The sequence below is a fragment of the Phragmites australis genome, chromosome 5, assembly GCF_958298935.1.
Source record: "Phragmites australis chromosome 5, lpPhrAust1.1, whole genome shotgun sequence".
Classification (NCBI taxonomy): Eukaryota; Viridiplantae; Streptophyta; class Magnoliopsida; order Poales; family Poaceae; genus Phragmites; species Phragmites australis.
This window is the reverse complement of record NC_084925.1, coordinates 14,350,035-14,364,130: the sequence shown is the minus strand read 5'-3', so window position 1 is coordinate 14,364,130 and position 14,096 is coordinate 14,350,035. Positions and strand designations below refer to the sequence as shown.

Here is a 14,096-nt window from a genome sequence, read left to right as displayed (position 1 = left end):
AATTGTATTTAAATGAGTTTTAGGTACAATAGAGATGCATTGGAAGCTTGGGTTAATCATAATGAAGTTTATTCCAAATAGAAGATCATTTCAGTTGGATTTTCATGAAGAAGGTCACTATTTCAATTGGTATTTAAAAATAAGATCTTCTCCTTCAACTTTAGTTGGAAGTATAAAGAAGGACCATATCAAAGAAAAGCCAAGAAAGGGTGAACAATAATCTACTATATCAATCCAATGCCTTCACATTGATAACTTGTTCTTAGTTCATGCATTCAACATCATAGCATGAAAACAACTTGCGAAAATGTGTTTTTCTTACAAGTGCTTAAAAAACTCTTTATTGCAAATATGAGCAATTTGAAGTAGAATATTTTTATGGGAACTTTACAATCATATTTATGGTTCATTCAATCCTAAATATGCAAAAGAATCCATATCAAATGCTTGAGTTGCTCCTATATGCTATATTGATGAAAATTGCAAAACCTTTTGCTAATGGTTTTGTTTGGCCTTATTGAACATGCATGCTAATGATATGTTGACACCTTGTGCTACACGAGATATTCGTTATAATGTCAACTATTTTTCTACGCTCAATTTTGGACCTATTCTTGGACTCATGCTTGACTCGTCTTCAACTTGAATTTGTTTCAATTGGCATCTATCTCAATTGGTATTTCCTTCAATTGGTATCTTTTTGAAATCTCTTTTGGCATCTCTTTAAACACCTTCGACCTATTGTATAGCTTGTTCTTCTCACATAGTTCATAAATGGATAAATGTATTTGGTTTAACTCAAATTATGAGAAATGCACATATCAGGAGGACTTTACACTATACAAGGTCTCGCACTAACTTTCGATGATTCTTTTCGTGGGATAGAGCTAATGTACTTTGGAGAGAATTTCTTTTTAACAATCGAAAGATTTTTGGGAAATCTCTCTTTTAGCAAGTCCTTCATGATTCTTGCCAATTTGACGTCAATTGGAGTAGAATTCGTTTTGATGATTCAATTTTGGCATTGATGTCAATTGAGGGAGAATTTGGATTAGATGTTATATTTTGTAAGAGAGATTTGCTTATAGGGGAGAATTATTGCTCATGGGGGAAAATTTATAATGGATATTTTGTTTATAAAGAGAATGTCAAGTAGGGGAGTTTTAAAAGCAAAATCATGCAACTCTTTTGCTTTTTAAAAGTTTTTTCTTTGCATGAGCATATTCCTTTTCATATATACTTTGTCATGGTATAAAAGAAACTTCGTCCAAAATTTGAGATAGACAATATATGCAATGAAATTCAAGATTCATTCACACATGCATAGATCGCGAGGGAGTTTACTATATATATAGTGTTTTTTAATAACATCATAACCTTTGATGCTAGTAAAGCGAGTTTTGGCAACCTCAAATGTCTTCGTAAGGTTTGATGTTTCCAAAATTTGTTCTTTGTATACATTCATCTTTGGATTATATGAATACTTAGAACTACAAAGTTTTCAAATATAACCATCTAGTGAGATTGTCATCAATTACCAAAATCGGGGAGATTGAAAGTGCATCTAAACCTTATGTGTGGTTTTGGTAATTAATGCCAATACCTATGGATTAACTATGTTATTGAGAATTATTAGTAGGATGTTCCATAGGTGATGCATGTAGGAGAGATATGCATCAAGATCAATGAGCTCTAGGTGATGCTCGAGTAAGTGATGTCAATACCTATGGAATAACAATGATGTTAAGAATTGTTATTAAGTTATTTCATAGGAGATGAATAAGAAATGAAGTATGGATACATTGAGAAATGCCATGAGTTCAAAGAATTGCATCAAAGTAAATGAGCTCTTAGTGATGCTCATAAGAAGAAATAAAAGCTCATTTAAGATTGGCGATACATGTGAATTAAGTTACTTGTGGAGATCAAGTAATTAAAGGTATGCCATTGTTAATAGAGTTGATACACGTGAATTAAGTTACTTGTGGAGATCAAGTAATTAAAGGTATGCCATTGTTAATAGAGTTTTATGGACTAACCCGTGTGCTTTATGCTTAAGAGTGAGTTGGGGTTAGGATCCATAAGAAGACATAAGTTGAATTGAAATAATATATGCCAAGAGTGAAGAACAAGATCGGACTCCATATATGATAAAGTGAATTTATTGAAGATGTCTGATACAAAATGGTTTTTTATGGCAAGACGGTGAAGGGCAACCAAGACCCGACTACGATGGACCATCCGGTGGTGAAGGGCTAGCAAATGGCTTAGCGCCGAAGGACTAAGGCGAAGGTGAAGAGAGAGTGAAGGCTTTGCGCCAATAGACCATGTGAGGCCATGGGAAGCTTTAGGTGACTCGCATCGATCATATGTAGAGATGGAGTGAAGATTATATGGAATTTGGCAACCCTCAAGGTTTGAAAGAAAGAAGAGGTACTTGAAAGTATTCAAAGGCTCAAATTTATTCAAATGAGTTTTACATTTAAATTTGGGTATAGGTATGCCACACTATTAAGAGGGATGCAACGTGAGCTAATTGTCGTGTCTCAGTGCTCAAGAGTTTTCTAACCAACCCAAAGTGAGAGTTAGCTTAAGGAGCCAGGTGCGGAAAGTGTGGAAGTATCCAAATTGAGTTTCAGAGTGTTCCTAGATTGATCCATTGTGTTTGAGGTTATGAATTCAGTTGGGATGTGTCTGAATAAGCTTTGTATGGAGTCCAAAATCGTCGAAATCAGATTTCAAGATCAAAAGTTATCACCGTTTTTGGAGAGTTAGCTGTGCTGAACTTGGACACTCTAGGTTGGCCAGAGTCTCCGGGTTTAGTGCCAAGCCAGGTGTTCTGTTAGGGTCTAAGTGTTTCATCTGGATACTCTGGGTTGACCCAGATTCTCTGGGTGGCTGGAGTCTCCGGACTTTACTCCGGTCAGGGCTCTCGGTTAGTGTTCTAATGCCAACTCGGAGACTTTGGGTTCACCCGGATACTACGGGTTAGTACAAAAAGCTATGTAATGGCTAGTTTTTAGGGGTTGGGTATATATATCCTCTCACCCCATTCATTGTTGCTGCTGCTTGGGCATGAAAGAAAAACCTTCTAGAGCCAAAATAACTCCTTCCCACTTCATATTAGTGTGAGATTTGAGAAGAAAACTGAGTTTGGTTGAGAGATTGCAAGTGAGCGTATCTCCCATCTTGAGCACTCGAGTTTATCGACAAGAAGTTTGTGAAGTGTTTGTTACTCTTGGAGCTTTGAGCTCCTAGACGGCTAGACATCGCTGGCAAGTACCCAAGGTTGTGGTGTGCTGCGGGAAGTCTGTGAAGGCTTCAATTTCGCCTCCGGAAGGGAAGAAATCAAGAGTGGAAAGCCAAGCTCAAGTGCGCTGGCAAGTACCCAAGGTTGTGGTGTGCTGCGGGAAGTCTGTGAAGGCTTCAATTTCGCCTCCGGAAGGGAAGAAATCAAGAGTGGAAAGCCAAGCTCAAGTGCGACCGAGCTTGGAGAGGAAAAGGGTTGAGAGAGACCCATCTCAAGTGTGATCGAGCCCCTTAACAGAGACGTAGGAACCTCTAGAGGAGGTGTCCAAACTTCAAAAAACAATCTATGTCTCGTCTCTTGTTTTGTTATTCTTGTGTTCTTGCTCAATATTTATGCATATTGCTTGATCTATTTGTTCGTGTGAAATTGAGTGTAGGTACTTAGCCTATCTACATAGAATCATCACTTGGAACACATGACTTCACTTGGTTTGAACTAGAACCTTTTAGGTGCTGTTTACTTTCAAATTTGAGTTTATTCTCTGTTGAACCTAGAGGTTTTGGATTGAACCTGGATACCCCGGATTATGTACAATCAGCTCTGAACCCGGATACTCCAGATGAACATTATTTTTAGGATTTTATTTTTAAGTTCTATTGTATATCTTTTGCTGCATTTGAGTAATCTTTGTCACCTTAGGATTGTAACCTTCACACTTACTTAGGGTGATTGTGCACTAGTTGAGCCTAGCATATTTAGGATTTTCACTTGTGAAAAATCCGTTAGTTTATTTTTCACTGCAATTTTAGAACAACGGTAAAAGGGGACGAATTTTTGTAAGAAAGCCCATTCACCCCCTCTAGGAAACATCATTATGCTTTTAAAACTGACACACCTTTTGTTTGACAGGTCGCGCATCAGGTCACAAAGACAACTTGTGCTTGATCACGTGCATAGGGGCTCTGGGCACATCAGATGGACTCTAAGAAAAGTCATATGTGTTTGCCCAGAGGAAAGTGATGAGCACAAGTTCCACTTTAGGGTCTAGGCCGACCCCTATCTGGACCATCCTAGATGGGTGAGCATCGTCCAGGCAAACTACCTTGAGCTGATCGTCAAGATTGGCGATGTTGTGGACCTTCACCGGGCGACCACCAGGCCTGGCACTCCCGGGCTACGACCAGGGAGTTAGCTCAACCATGTTGAGGCTTTTCTTGTCATAGTGCACGACCGTCTTTAGATTTCCCAACATAGTGATGGCTCCTTGGGGCTAGGGATCTTGATTGCTCGCTATGCATAGTAGGCGGCGACCATGAACTAGGCCATCGTTGGTCGCCCTAGGATCTCATTGTAAGTGGTCCCGAAGTCCGCTACATCAAATAGGACCTTCTTGTCTTGAAGTTACTCGGCGAGCCAAAGGTGATGGGCATCTTGATCTGCCCCAACGGCTTGGCCAAAGATCTGGGGGTGATTTTGAAGAAGTGAGGAGATGATTTCAATGCACTCCTTGGGATCTGCAAGGTGTCCAGTAAGTCAGTGAAGAGGAGGTTGATGGAGCTCTCTCCATCGACCATCACATGCCCCATTTGGAGATTATGCACTGTGGGCTCAACCACGATGGGGTAGTGATCGGGGCGCTTGATGTATGCGGGGTGGTCCACCTAGCTGAAGGTGAGAGGTACCTCCGACCATTTCAAGCACGGACTCAGGCCCAGCATAGTTGCACATACCTCGCAGACCACCGACTTGTACTCCTTATTAGAGGAATACATTACAGCTGATGAGGAAATCACTCCTTCGGATACGAGCAATATTGCTAATAATCCTTAAATCATACAAGGGCCAATTATAAGAGCACATGCGTGATAATTAAACCACCAGGTAAACTTGTTCCTCGCTGTTCATACTTTCTTGGATGGATTACTACTAAAATCTTATGATGTTTTAATTCTTAGGAGTATGTGAGAAGCATCACAAGCTTACCTAGACATCATCACTCGAAGGCTAAGCCAACTCGGACTCAAAGTTGAGCCTAGTCAAACTCCAAATTCTACTGAGAGTCCGAGGACATCATGTTAATAAAACGGGCATAACTCTCACATATGAAATCTGTTTGAGGCGTTCTTGGACTTGCTGGAAAGTTTATGAAGGGCCCTTTCGAATGGATCTAGGATCAACAAAATATTCCTTACAGCTAAGTCATAGTCAATGAAATAAGTTCCTATGTCACTGTTTTGGCCTTGTAATTGTGTTAGGGTCAGAGTTTAGGTTGTGTACACCTCTATCCACGACTGTACAACCCTAGGTCAACCTCCTCACATTCTATAATATATATATAGTAGCCATCATAGTTTAGGTTTAGGTTTCGCTTAGATTATTCTGTTTTAGACAGTTTCACCGTATATCGGTTTGTAGAACCCTAACTTGAGTACTTCATTGGTAATCACCAATATTCAGTTTGCATCTACCTGTTTTTGCTTGTGTTCTTGATTCACCTACAGGAAAAGATTTCTTGGTGAGGTCAACTGTGTCTTGGCACGATTGAGAACCACAAAGTAGTGGTGTAGTGGTTGTGAGAGTTCACTATCTGTTCTGGTCAGAGCCTTTGGATCGTCAACATTGAAGCTTTACCAAATAGACTTATCATATTACCATTCGGAAGGTCGGACATGCCCTCATTAGTGGAACCCCCAAAGATATAGTGGATCATGTGCTTGGCCTGCTCGAAGCTCAGAGTCGACTAGTCGGTGTTGGCCCCATCCTCACTATCGTCATTGCGCCTGGTCTTGCGTTCCCTAAGCTCCTATTCAATGATGCCTCGCATGACCTTGCATTTGGTCAACTTGTGGGTGTCAGTATGGTCGATTGGGAAGTAGGTTCTTCCCTTCTTCCTATCCTTCTTCTCAAAGCATGGGTGCGTTTGGCTAGTTTGCTCAACAGCCATGACATCGGGCGGTCCAGCCTTGCACTTGTTTTTATTTTTCTCTTTCCGGCCGACCCCTATGGAAGAAGCAAGCTTGTCGGAGGTCGGCTGTAACTTCACGCTGATCTAGCGCTCTCGGGTCTCAGTGGATGACACGCATTTGTCTGCAAGCTCGAAGAGATCGGTGGTGCTTTAGACTTCTTTGGTGGCTAGCTTTTCAACCATCTTCTGGTCTTTGACCCCCTTCGGAACGCTATGACCACGAACTCACATGTGATCTTAGGAATGGTATTCCAGCATTCAGTGAAATGTCGAATGTAGTCTCGCTGCAGCTCACCATGCCAATGCCTGACCTGATACAGGTCATCCTCGACCCTTGGTTTGGTGTAGGTCCCATGAAAGGTGGTGACAAGCTGGTCACACAAGTCTTCCCAGGACCGAACTGACCCACGGGGGAGGTTCATCAGCTAGGACCGTGTTGAAGCAGCAAGGTGGTCAGGAAGTAGTTTGTCGTGACCTTCCTGTCGCCTCCCACGGCCTGCACCATGGTGGTGTAGAGCTATAGGAACTCCTCCTGGTTGATTCAGTCGTTGTATTTATTGGCTAGGACCGGCCAAAACTTGTTCGGCCGGTGCATCCCTCGTAGCCAGCAGAGAAAGCGTTGCACCCTATCCCATGGGGAGACACTCGACGTTGGGCCGCTGCACGTGCTTGGGGAAAGAGTCAATGGTCTCATGGCCCTGGCGAGGGGACGGAGGAGTTTGACACGTCCCCATGAGGGGAAGGTGAGTGACAGGGCTGCTAGTCCTTTTCTTGCTCTTGCCTAGCGTGATCCTCTATTTTCGGGTGGCCCTCTGACCCCAGATTACATCATCGTGGTCACGGTGGCAAAGTGAGTTACACAAGTGGACTGTCCTGGTGCTGTGGGGGGTCTCATCGTACTCTCTGCCACTAAGGGAGCCCTGGTTTCCTCCTGCCACGGAGCCCACTGTGAACCCTGCTGGCCACCATCTTGATCATCCCTTATGGTGGACAGGGTTACGGATGCTACGGTTTGGTGCTGGGTGGTCTCTACGAAGAGGGTGAGATCGCGTAGCCATGGTTCTACCAGTGATCCCTCCGGTACCGCCACCGGCGGGTGGCTAAGCAATACTTGCGCAGTATGCAAGTTTTCCGTGGGGTCATGGCCCCGTAGTCGAGCCGCTAACAACGGAGTAGTGAGACATCATGAGGGGGGGGGGAGCTGATGAGCCCATGGCTCCTTCAGATACAATCAATATTATTAATATTTCTTAAATCATGCAAAGTCCAATTACAAGAGCACGTACGTGACAATTAAACCACTAGGTGAACTCATTCCTTGCTATTCATGCTTCCTTGGATGGATTGCTACTAAATTCTTGTGATGTTTTATTACTTAGAAATGTGAGAGAAGCACAAAAACCTTACCCATATGTCACCCCTCGAAGGCCAAGTCTACTCGAACTCGAGGCTGAGCTCTAGTCGTGGTCATGGTCATGGTCATGGTCAAGTCGTAGGACGACACATCAATTAAACGGGCATAACTCTCTCATATGAAGTCTATTTAGGGCAATTTTGGATATTATGGAAAGCTTATGACGAGCCATTTCCAATGGATAAGAGCTCGACCAAATATTTCTTATAGTTTAGTTAGAGTCAAAGAAATAAGGAGCTGCGCCACTATTTTTGACCTAGTTGGGTCTTGTAATCATGTCAGAGTCAGAGTTTAGGTTGTGCATGCCTCTTTTCACGGCTGCACAATGCTAGGTTGACCTCCTCACGTCCCCCCTATATATACATAATAGCCTTCTTAGTTTAAGCTTGAGTTTTACTTAGATTATTCTATTTTATATAGTTCACCGCTTATTCGGTTTGTGGAACCCCAACTTGAGCACTTCCTTCATAATTAGCAATATTCATATTGCATCTACCTGTCCTTTCTTGTGTTCTCGATTTGCTTGCAGGAAAAGCTTTCTTGGCGAGGTCAATCGCGTCTTGGCACGGTTTATAACCACAGAGTAGTGATGTAGTGGTTGTGAGGGTTCTTGATCTGTCTTGGTTAGAGCCTTTGGATCATCAACGTCGAAACTCCACCAATCTACTTATCATATTACCTTCAGAAGATTGGACAAACGTGCATCAAGTGGTATCAGAGGTTTGGTTGCCCGTTAGGTAATCTCAGTTATCCCCTTTGTTTCGTCGTTTTCCATTACCTAGAGTCCAGAAAATTGCCCTACAAAAATATTTAGATCTTAGTTTTTCTGCTATCCAAACCACTTTGTGCCTTCGCAATTTTTTTAGTATTTTTGTTGTTGAGTTTGAGTCCATTGTCAGTGTCTTTGTTGCTGGTCGAGTCATCGTGATCTAGTTTCTAGTGTCGAGTCTTATTGTTTAGTCATCGTGTATCTCAGCCTGCCCTTGTTTGCTATAGCCGAGATTGTGTCTCTAATCAACTCAACCATCAACTCATGTTTGACCACTAGTTGCTTAGCCATCTACTCGAGCTTGACCACTAGTCGAGTCGACCATTAAGTCGTGTTCGACCACTAGTTGCTTTAACCATCTACTCGAGTTCGACCACTAGTCGAGTCGACCATCAAGTCGTGTTTGACCACTAGTCACTGCAACCGTCTACTCGAGTTTGATCACTAGTTGCTTTAACCATCTACTTGAGTTCAACCACTTGTCGAGTCTACCATCAAGTCGTATTCGACCACTAGTCGCTTCAACCATCTACTCAAGTTCGACCACTAATCGAGTCGACCATCTACTCAGGTTCTATCACTAGTCATTTTCGACCACCTCTTTGGATTTGACCACTAGTTGGATTCGACTATCCTTTCGAATTCGACTATCCATTCGATTTTTCCTCCATAGTCCAGTCGAGTATATCTATTTCTGGCTGCTCTCGGACACCTCCATACACCCTTCATATCGAGCATTGTCCGACAAAGTTCTAGTACCAATCCATAGCCAAAATAGAGGTAGCTAAAGTTCTGAGAGAGAGAGAGAGAGAGAGAGAGAGAGAGAGAGAGAGAGAGAGAGAGTTTTATTACCTTTATACCCCTGCTCTCTGGAAAAAGTTTGTGACCCACTTACCTCACTTGTGTTAGAAGACGCAGTAGAAGAGTTTTTGAGTTTATGTCACATTCCCAAAACAAAAGCAAGCAAGAAGCAAATAGTGCAAAAAAATAAGAAGCAAAGAGTGCAAAAAAAAAGACACATGATTCAAAAAAAAAAAGAATGAGTTTGCATTGCGAATTTTGTTCCATTGTGCTCATATGTGTTATAGTTTCCGGCTTGCTTGAGCTAATTCTAGGAACGTGTTCGATCTAGCAACTGTGATGAGTACTATAGACTTTTAATGAGCTTTGCTAATCTGATAATTATTGGCATTCCTTGCTACTAAATATTGCCTATCCAAGATACACCTTCTCTTGATCAGAACGGTTTCTCCCCTTGCAACTACCTCACTCGCACCCGATAAGGTATTACGAACCAGCTATCGGTTGTGCCAACTGCGGTGATTGGTAAGAACACTTGCAACAGCGTGGTAAGACGCTTGAGAGTGACTCCACCTCCACCACCTAGTAGTCGATAGGGATAATTTATCTTTCATTGTCTATCTTCGACTAACCATGGCACGAGAAGCATCGGATGCACAGGAGTGTGTTTTGAGGGAATAACTTACAATGGTGTTGAATGATCATCGACAAGCTATTATTGACGACTTTGATAAGAAGCATGCGGAGACAAACACTACATTGCAATGACTTAATGATAGTATCGCCATGCACAATACACGATTTGATCGAGTGGTTAATCAACCACCAAACCATGGGCGTGTGGATCCTCGTGGCATAGACCATGAGCAAGAGGAGTTTGTTGCAGATGATGAAATTTTGAAGCAAGAACAAGACGCCTTTGATGCATGATAACGGGACCGATTAAACTTCAACCGTCAAGGTATGAGATGTATTGCCATACTTGGGAGAAGAAGATGTGCTTGATTCGAGAACGACTCTAATTCAAGAGGGGGAGGATGATGAGCCCATGACTCTTTCAGATACGATCAATACTATTAATATTCCTCAAATCATACAAGGTATAATTACAAGAGCACGTGTCCAACAATTAAACCACCAGGTGAACTTGTTCCTTGCTGTTCATGCTTCCTTGGATTTATTTCTATTAAATTCTTGTGATGTTTTATTTCTTAGGAATGTGGGAGAAGCGCCACAACCTTACCTGGACGTTACCCCTCGAAGGCCAAGTCTACTCGGACTCGAGGCTGAGCTCTAGTCGCGGTCGTTGTCAAGTCACAGGACAACGTGTCAGTAAAACGGGCATAACTCTCTCATACGAAGTCCGTTTTAGGAAATCTTGGATATTCTGGAAAGCTTACAACGACCTATTTCTAATGGATAAGAGCTCGACTAAATATTACTTATAGTTTAGTTAGAGTCAAAGAAATAAGGAGCTGCACCACTATTTGGGACCTAGTTGGGTCTTGTAATCGTGTCAGAGTCAGAGTCCAGGTTGTGCACGCCTCTTTCCATGACTGCACAACCCTAGGTTGACCTCCTCACATCCCACCTATATATACACAATAGCCTTCATAGTTTAGGCTTTGATTTTACTTAGATTATTCTGTTTTATACAGTTTCGCCGCTTGTTCGGTTTGTGGAACCCCAACTCGAGCATTTCATTGGTAATTAGCAATATTCAGATTGCATCTACCTGTTCTTGCTTGTGTTCTTGATTCGCTTGAAGGAAAAGCCTTCTTGGTGAGGTCAATCGTGTCTTGGTACGGTTAATAACCACAGAGTAGTGGTGTAGTGGTTGCGAGGGTTCTTGATCTGTCTTGGTTAGAGCCTTTGGATCATCAACATTGAAACTCCACCAATCAACTTATCATATTAACTTCGGAAGATCAGACAAATGCGCATCAAGTGGTATTAGAGGTTCAGTTGCCTGTTAGGTAATCTCAGTTATACCCTTTGTTTCGTCGAAGTCGCTCATTCCCAAGCCTTAGATGATCAAGATCCTTGCCTTGCTATTTGCCTAGACGGTAGGTATATTTTGTGTTGTCACTTCATTATTCTTTGGAATCACATATGGATTGTAGACCCTTTTCCCAATTGCAAAGACTTGTGATTAGATGTAGGCCTCCATCTTTGCCTTCCAGAACCAAAAATCAACTCCATCGAAAACACAAGGTTTTGTGAAATACCTATCTGAAGCCATATTTCTCATTACTGATTAAGATCAATTAGAAATGATTAAGGCTCTGATACTAATTGTATGATTGAATATATGCAAAATACCCGATTAGAGGGGGGGGGGGGGGGTTGAATGATTATGAAAACAAAATTCAAAGATTAACTCACCCAAATCGAAAATCGATTTAAACTCGTATTTCACTCAAAACAAATTGCACATGCTCTAGTAAAAACAATAATCAAGTCAATCAGATATGTGGATCTAGAATTATGCCTAGTTGAAGCAGACTGAATCACATAGAATTGAGTAGATTGAAACCTAGTTGAGTTGACTAAAAAGCTACTCGAGATCAAACCAAGGCCACTAAAATTTTTCTTAGATCAAACACTAAATATTCTAGCAAGATTTTGGATGGATTAAACCAAAATAAAACTCGACAAAAACACAAAACTATCGAAAATCAAAACCAAGCATGCAGAATATAGAATATAGATAAAATTCCGAATCAGCAACTCATCAACTTATGAAACTTGATTTTCATTGCATATAGGAGTTTACAAGATGCCTCTCCAAAGCATCCAATAAGGATTTTCACAAAATCCCAAAACAGCCTTCTCTAGGATTTCTCAATCTTTCTCTTTGCTGCGTTGTCCACCCAATAAAACAAACCTCTCTATTTATTGGATAGCCACACGCACAAACGTGATCGAATCGAACTACAACTTTAAGTCGTATTCAACTTGGTCTCTATCCTCCTCTAATCACAAGAGGACAAATAAGTTCCGCTAATTAAGATAATTAGCCAACAACTCTCACGTAATCATGCATGCAACATCTCCCATGCATACATGCATGTCTGTAACCAACTTAGAGTCCGTCTCTAACACTAACTCTTGTCTCAAGTCTAGCCACCATATGACTCCCTCGTGACTGCTCTGACTCGAACACGAATTATTTTTCACGTCCTCTAATGATCATATCACCTCCGGTGTCCATCGCAAAACCTTATCTCCATATGTATTGTTCTTCCAGCTTGAATGTCCTGCATGACATCCTCGATCACCATGACCTCAGTTCCTCCTAAACCTAGTCGCCGAACCTCAGTTCCTCCCTGAACCTAGTTCGTCGATCTGTCATCGATCACATTCGCGTTTGAGCAACACCTGCACATGAATCAAATGAGTACAAGCATAAGTCCTTCCTGACTTGACTCAAGATCAGTTCACACAACACTACGCAAACTCTAAGAAAAACCATCATGCTAACATAAGCATACCCAACTTCTGATAGTGCATCAAACCATTTATGCTATCCAAACATATATAAGCAATATCTTAACAACTCGCGAACATCATCCTAATATCAATATGCTAAATCACTTTACTCTGCCAATTTCATTATTCAAACCAATTTTTCATCACATGATCTCACAACCCCTTTATATACCAGGCGAAAAGATGTTCATACAAACAGATGGTGCCAAAATAGGTGACATACCTACGTCTGACAAAGCCTAGCTATTCCTAGCTCATCATGACAATGGGTAAGAACGCACCCCACTTTGGTCGTTATGCACGCCCTGTACCATCACCAAACAACATGACACTTACCTATCAGACCATCCCATGATATTAAATGCTACGAGATAAGTCAGTGCAACACTACGCCGCCCCACGATCATGCCTTGCCGAAATTGAGTGCCTAGGGACAGAAAATACTCAAGTGAGTAACATTAAATAAGACTTGACTGATTAGGTGAGTAACAAGATTTTGCTCTGCAACCAAGGGGCTGGTCGCATGAGGCTTGCCTAGTCACGTGATGAGGTCACGGTCTTGACAATACCTACCACCGGCTAACATTTGGTTGTTCGAGATCCGCCTTTTGAGCCATTTCCTTATCTATTACATCAACGAGAGTATAATCTTGTATATCTTGGTAGAGGTGTCCGAGATAGTTAGGCTTTCAGACCAGATTGTTCCTATACTGTTGAGTGGCTATGTTATGTACCTAGTACATCACTGGGTGAACAGCATGGAAGGAGACCGAGGGCGATGTCTGGAGTTAGAATTGCACTTACAGTAATAAATAGACTTGGAGTTAGAACAGCATGGAAGGAGACCGAGGACCTCTTCAACCCATTCTTGCTTAAGAATAACGGCCAGGTCTCCTCAGCCTTAAATAGATCTGTCTGATTCTGATAAAGACAGCTAGTGCTCTGTTATCTCGACCAATGCAACGAATGAATTTTGTCTCTTACAATTTATCTCCTAACAAACTAAAAGCTCCAACTCTTACCTAGATCAGCACGGCTACCACAGAGGGATGCCACATTACCATGCAGGTACACTCGTGGATTGCATGAGTACCGTTATCAGCCTTCTGGAGCTGTTACACTTTATTTCTCATATGAGTTTCATTCTTCATTTCATGTTTCTCCTTTATGGCACATATTGAAGGGCTGACCTGAACCAAATTTTGGAGTCTTCTTAGTTCTTACTTCATAGGTCTTAGTATCCTACCTACATTGTCTCATAGAACATTACAGACTGTTACTCCATCTGATTACAAATGTAGGTCGTTTTAGTTTTCCTAACTATTCTCTAAATATAAGTCATTCTCAAACTTCTATGTACTTTTTTTTATTCTCTTCTTACCCTTATTTAATAAATACTATCACT

At 41.7% G+C, this 14,096-nt stretch overlaps 1 long non-coding RNA gene across 1 annotated transcript; it reads right to left on the bottom strand.

Moving 5' to 3' along the window:
* Window positions 1-12,032: 12,032 nt before the first annotated feature.
* Window positions 12,033-13,555, bottom strand: LOC133917476 (uncharacterized). Its single transcript, XR_009909678.1, has 3 exons — window positions 13,496-13,555; window positions 13,028-13,118; window positions 12,033-12,580 (listed from the first exon to the last, which is right to left on the bottom strand). It is a non-coding gene; the product is annotated as an uncharacterized LOC133917476 (long non-coding RNA).
* Between the last annotated feature and the right edge of the window lie 541 nt (window positions 13,556-14,096).